Source organism: Equus asinus, chromosome 9, assembly GCF_041296235.1.
Source record: "Equus asinus isolate D_3611 breed Donkey chromosome 9, EquAss-T2T_v2, whole genome shotgun sequence".
In the NCBI taxonomy this organism is placed as follows: Eukaryota; Metazoa; Chordata; class Mammalia; order Perissodactyla; family Equidae; genus Equus; species Equus asinus.
This window is the reverse complement of record NC_091798.1, coordinates 49,843,451-49,850,363: the sequence shown is the minus strand read 5'-3', so window position 1 is coordinate 49,850,363 and position 6,913 is coordinate 49,843,451. Positions and strand designations below refer to the sequence as shown.

Sequence of the window (6,913 nt, the reverse complement as noted above, 5' to 3'; positions counted from 1 at the left end):
AAGTGTGTACTGTAAAACCCTATTCATTTATCAAAATTCATTAAACTGAAAACTTAAGACCTATCCATTTTATTATGTGTAAATTATGGCGCTATAAAGAAAACTTTAAAAATAAAGCTAACTCAAAAGTAGAAAAAATGTTTGTGTATATGCCATAATTCCTCAAAGATTGTGTCTGGGTGTTACTTGTGGTATATCTCATCATATCCAATGATTTACGCCCTGTAGGTGCTTTACAAAGCTTGATAAATTATTGATTTCAAAGTATACTCTTACCAGCCAAACTGTGTCAGCCGTCAAGTAGGATTCACCATATTTGGGAGACTAGCATTGCTTTAGAAAATATTGATATCCAAGTCAAGGAATGAGCTTTCTTCTTTGAAGTCATTGAGAGTCTGATAAGAAACAAGCACTTAAGGAAACAAGTAGATGTTAAGCTCCAGGATGACCTAGCCACATCTGTCTGTTCACTACTGTATTTCCAATGTCCAGCATTTAGCATTATGTGCATGTAGGCGTTCATCATCTGTGGAATAAATGAACAAGCCAGGATAAGTAGAAAAAAGAAGTGAACAGAGTTACTGGGAAGGAAAAAACAGTATAATCCCTAAAGACAATTACTTGGCCCATAAAATAATTAATGTGAGACATGTAGTTCTATTATGTAAACTATGTTATGGATTTGGCATCAATATCACTTTCCTAAATATGTTATGGAAGGAGAAGAGTGCTAAATAATGGGAGAATGCCAAATGCTTTGGTTTAATCAGGAATGAATAATTTAAAGTTGATTTTAGTTACTCAGAATAGAGTGACATGAGACATGAGTGAGACATGAAACATTTATGAGACATGAATAATAAAATCTTTAGAATTCTTATTAAACTTGGATAATCATATTATGAAGGTACAGGGTTGACAATTTATTCAGCTATCGTTCTCACAGAAAACATGTTAGGTCACCCTTAAATTGTACTTCGGTCTTCTCTAGGGCCATCGTGGTACTAACTGAAGGCAAACATTTTCCTTTCCTTGGGATCTACTAATATCTCTAGTGCTGGGACACACAGCCCTTCTGCTTCACTCCAATCTGTATCACATTATCTCAAAAGGTATTCAGTTTTTTTAAAAGTTTTCAGAGAAATATTCTTTTAAACTAACTATAAAATAAAAATCTCTTGCATTTAACCCTTTAGGAGAGGTGAAAAAGGAATATCAGTAAACCTATCAAGCTCAGAAAGTCTTGCATGAATATATTAGTGAGAAAGAAAAAAGGAAGGAGAGAAGACTAGAAGTTTAAATAGCAGGAATAGGAAGAAAAGAGATAAAGACAAGAATAAAAGAAGATGGCAGGCAAAAGGAAGACATGCGAAGTAGACGTGGAAATGAGATCGTACAAACACGGCTAACGTCCCTTCTCACGCTGCTGCTTCACGTAGGCCTGCAGGAGGCAGAAAGAAAGAAGACAAGTGGGACTTCATATTTACTTTATTATTCCCCTTCCAAAATCCCGTTCCTAAATCTGGCTTTATTACCCATTATCTTAAGGGGGAAACATTCTACTAAAGACCTTCTTTCAGTTGTGGAATCTCCAAGATGATTTACAGAGATCAAGCAATGGTACTAAGCCTTCGGGTAACAGAAGTGGAGGAAACAGGAAGGTAGGGGACGGCTCATTTCCCAGTTAGGGAACTTCTCTTCGGTTCTGGCTGAGCATTCTGTTTGGGATACAACATTTTCTTCTGAATTTAGACTGCAACACACACAAGCTCAGAGCAACATACTGTGAACTGTAGCAGCAGCTCTTGAGCTGGGGCTCCCAGGACTCCTGTCTAAGCGAGGCCTCTACCACTTGCCCTTCCACACGCATCCTTTTTCTTTTCCTCTTCAAAATTATAGCTTATTTCCAAAACTAGCTCCTGCTGCAGGGCTCAACTGAAGTGAGCATCAGACCCAAGGCCAGGCAACACAGGTGACCCCATTAGCCAAACGAGCCCTTCACTTTGTCTTTTTCCCCCAATGCTCTCCCTTCCTCTTCATTTCCACACAGGATCCCATGCTGTATTCAAGGAAAAAGTTCAAAGGCATTTCAATTAAATTTAGGAAGCCACTCCTTTTTTTTCCTGTAAGGGATATTTTTGGATAAGTATTTTTAGCTCCATATGTACATTTGGGTTTTCTTAAAATTTGAACCCTTTGTAATGTTTAATTACAATCCCTCATTCCCTCAATAAAAATTCTGAAAAGGCTGCCTTCCTTAATCTCAAAACAGCCAGGGCCTTAGCACATTATCTACAGCGTCTCATAACCTATTTAATTAGGCTCTATTCTAGCATCCACAACCCCTCAGTCAGTTTGGCTTTTTTTCCATGCCTGTGAATGCCAAAATTATCTCAAAGTGTTTTATACACATGCTGAACTATCCACAAGGGAAGGTTTTTACCAGCAGGGGAACAGTGAGTACAAATTGAGGACGTTTTCATCCTCTATATCCTAAGGCCAATGTCCTTGTTCAGGCTTTTCCCCTCCACATTTTGGTTAAAAGGAAGAGGGCAGAGAATTCTGTTACCTGTCCAAAAATGGGTGACACAGGCTCAGATTCCATGGGAGAAGGAAACAGTAAACTATTACTGAATGCCTGCTATATGCAAGACTTTGGTGCTAGGTATTTTATCTACATTTTTTCCATTTAATCTTCACGATATCTATATGAGGTAAATATACTTACTTCTATTTTACTGATGATGGAACTGGAACATTGAGAGGTTAAGAGTTCTATCTAATTCCACTACATATTACTTCTTCAGTTCACCAGACTTTATATTAAACCCAAACAAGTCCCAACGACAGCCCTAAGGACTTAAATCTGGTCCTGCTTTGGCTGGAGACTTCACAAAGGCTATGACAATGAGAAGGTGGCCACATTTTCCTCTTCTGAGCTGAGCGAGGTGACAAGGCAGCCACACCGCCTGAAACCATGTGCTGAGGCTGCAAAGGGCACAGGTGTCCTGCCAGACGGCTGAGTCTGGGTCCCCAATGGCTATGTGACCTTGGGGTGAGTCTGGGTCCCATTTTGCTATGTGATCTTGGGGTTGTTTGTGCATTCATTCACTCACCCATTCATTCTACAAGTATTTCTTGAACACCTACTATATGCTAGGCATTCTTCTAGATGCTGAGAACCCAGCAGTGAGTAAAACAAGTGAGGCTTTCATAGAGCCTACATACTCAGGGAACATAAAACACTATGCCTCTACTTTCTTCCTTGTGAAATGGAAATAACAGTATCCCCTCATGGGGCTGTGCTAAAGATTAAATAAGTTAATACATACAGTGCTTGCCACAGTACCAGGCACATAGTCACTTAATAAATGTCAGTTATTATTGTTATTTTAAAATGGAAATTCTTATCTCTGGCAAAAATTGAGCTCAAATCAATATAGATGAGAATAGTGGGAATTTTGGTATACAGAGCTGGGGTGGGGGGGTTGGAGAACACTTGTCCCCTGAAGTGTCAGGAGTAATTTCCTGTCACATTTAATTGAGACTGGAGGGCTCCAATGTGAACTGCTTGGCTATCATTCATTTGAACACTAATGGAAATGTCAGACCGAACCGAGAGTCTTCTTTCGCTGCAAAGTTCAGCACACAAAGTGGTCCTGGGGTTTATTTTTGCCTAGTACAAAAAATTGACGTCTCCTCAGAGACAGCAAAGTGCAGGCGTTACAGTAATTATTTTAAATAATGCAAGCGTAAGAGGGAGAGATTTTCTACAACACCTTTCGAAAATTAGACATTTTTTTCTCCTGTCTTTTTTTCAGAAAGCTGGAGCTGTACCTAATCTGCTTTATAAGCCTCAGGAGCTAATAAGGAGTACACGGGACAATGATTTGATTGGTTACCACTTTCCTAGCCATTCCAAGGACTTTCTAGCTAGTACGGCCCCAGGAGAGTGCGGGAGCAATTCAAGTTTCAGATAATCAACTTCCTCAAGCCAAAGGGGAGCACTGGCAAGACATGAGCCCTGGCTACAAAAGCTTGTTGATCTTCCCAACCTTTCAGGCAATAAGATAAACTTCCCAACGGCCCAAGCAGTGATCCCAATCTCTCCCCTTTTTCCTTTTTTTTTTTTTTTTGGAGTGACCATAACCTCAAGATTCCATTGTCTGCATAATAAAACAAAAGATGAAGCTCAGAACTGGATCCCTTGGCCCTTTCTCTTCTTATCTCCTCTCAGTTCAAAACGCTTGCATCTCTTAATAGCCAGCACATTCTCTGAGATCTGCAGTTGGGCTCAATGCATTCAAGCCTCAGCACAATCTTCTTTGTAGTTTTAGCCTTTTTCTGGAAAATCGGCTTAGTCTGCCCACCATAGCCACTCTGCTTCCTGTCAACACTGCTTTCCCTGAGCTCACAGAGAATGCTTGCCTGGCTTGTACTGTGTCACTTTGTGGGGTCGGTATGTGCCACACTTCTTACAGAAAGTGCGGCAAGTTTCAGCGGGTTTTAGGAACGTTCACCATGTTTGTGAGAGCACTATTTGCATGGAAAGCCAGCCTCTCCCTTCGAGTGCAGACCTTGGAATTAAAAATCCATATATTTCATTCAGTTTATTTCTGAGAATATTTTGATGATCTTGAAAAACGGTTTGTTTCATTTCAAACCTATTCATTGGAATTTCAAAAAGAAAGAAAAAAATTAAAGCAACCCCTTTCATTTAGCCTGTGTCTTAAATAAATATTGATTGATCTATCTTTGGTTCAGGGTTAGCAAGTTAGTCTGATGGTTATGGTTTTTGATAAAGTTTGTATATGGTTTAAATTCCTAAAAAGACACAGAAATGAAGTGAAATCTGAATATGGACAATGAGGAAGGACACAAAGGAATTCTTCAGGAGACATTTTCTACCAGACATCCCTAATAACAAAAGTCCTGGCTATGCCATAACAGTTATATGACACTTCCCTTCACAGGAATCCTCTTTCTCCCTATACAAAATAATGCAACTATGATTTTCCTTCTCCTCAGGAGTCTCCAGGCTACAGCCAAGAGCTTCATACATTTTTCTGAGTCCAGCCCCTCCAAAGAGATAGAAAATATTTAGCAGAGACTTGGGGAGGCCTGCAGACTCCCTCATAAAAGGGACTCTGAAGGGTTCTTTTAAATGACTATGCATCTCTTTGATTATGCTACTGCAGTTATTAGTTTCTTGACTAGAAATCCCCTCTATATTGATTTTCAGCTATCAGTTTTCTGAGTTACAGGGGTTGTTCATGGGAGTCAGCTGGCTGAGCTGCCTAAACTCACTCCCATGAGCACTAACTGTGTGTCATTTGTACCTGAATCTGGATGCCAGCTGGTCTGCTCTTTTGGTAGGGGATCAAAAATCACCAGATTGCTCTGTTCGGATGTGTGTGACAGCACCACCCAGATTCTCTGTCAATACTCCTAAGAAATATCCCAGTACTTTAATAACATGTAAAAGGAAAGGGAAAGTATTGAGTGTGAAATCCTAAGAGATCGGCTTAATTTAAGCCATGACTGCCCATAAACGGAAACTGTGAATACACAATAGAAATTAAATACAAAGAACAATTATTTACTCAGGAAAAGTACACTCACATATTTGCCAAGTGTGAAAAAAAAAGATGTGATTTTTTTCCTACTGAGTAAGAAGGCGTCACAGGTTTTTCAGGGTGACCTTTAAAGGTCAATATTATGGAGGACAGCTACCAGGCTTAGTCACAAAATAGCCTTTGAGCCTACTGTCCCAGAGTGGGCTTTTCCAAAGTCATTGATGAGAAAGGAGCGGCTCCCAGCTTTGAGGCCAGGCAATCTAGCTCCAGAGCCCCCTCCAATTGTTGAATATAGAAGAGGCTCCATGGAGTCACAAGACCCGAGTTTGAATCCTGACTGTGTGATCTTGAATATGTCACTTAGCCTCTCTTAGGGTAAAATTAGATAATGTATGTGAGAGACTCTGTGTGCCAGGTGTTGCAGTAAGCCCAAATCAGAATTCAAGGTCTGGTTGTGCCTAGGAACTGGGTGGTCTGGTGATTCCTGAGTCTATTTCTTGAATTGAGTTTTACACATGTAAGAGGTAGTTAAGTTATGAACTTGAACAGGAGGGTAAATCTGGAAGGAGAAGGAAAATAGGATTACAGAGAGGAAATTATGTGTAATCTCCAGCCTGAAGCCTGTGGGGTGAGGGGCTGGAGGCTGAGGTTGAGGGACTGTTTTATTCTAAACTTTATGAGGCCTGAGTCCCATGCATGAGCATGTGTAGCAACACCTGGGAAGTTCCAGAAATACCTGGAGGAAATTGGGAAAGGGGAAGGAGATTGTTGGAATGTTCAGCAGTAGAGTTTGTAGAGGAACTGATCCAGGGCAGTTGGGGTAAAAATGTCAACATGACTTTGCTTTCCCAAACATGAGGTCATTTAATCCTCACAATAGCGTGAGGAGGTAAATATTATTATCCCTGTTTACCCCATTTCGGAGCTTCAAAAAGTTTAGGTAGATAGCTGAAGCTAATGCTGTTAATATGTGTGTAATAAGATTTGAACCAAGGTCTTACTAAAAAGCCAGGTCCTTCAAGTAGATCACACTGCCTTTAAGCCTTAAATCCTATTCATTTGCCTATTCACAGCTGTCAAATTCTTAAAACAGACAACTAAAAGGGATGCTCGATTGTTTTAGATACAGCAGAATTAATAGAGTTCAAAAGAAGGAGAGCAGCAATTGGATTTGAGAACATCCCAGGTATAAAAATCAGGAAGCTCAAATCTTTATACTTTCTGCATAAATACTTTCCTTTCTTAGAGTCTCAAGAAAACAGAGTGGAAACAGGAAGAGTGACATCCCTCCCTCGCTGCTCTTCTAAAGGTTAAACACTTCCTTTATCTAACTCTGC

At 40.0% G+C, this 6,913-nt stretch overlaps 1 pseudogene; it reads right to left on the bottom strand.

Annotated features, from left to right (window-relative positions):
• Window positions 1–4,192: 4,192 nt before the first annotated feature.
• On the bottom strand, window positions 4,193–4,523 carry LOC106842787 (large ribosomal subunit protein eL42-like; annotated as a pseudogene).
• Between the last annotated feature and the right edge of the window lie 2,390 nt (window positions 4,524–6,913).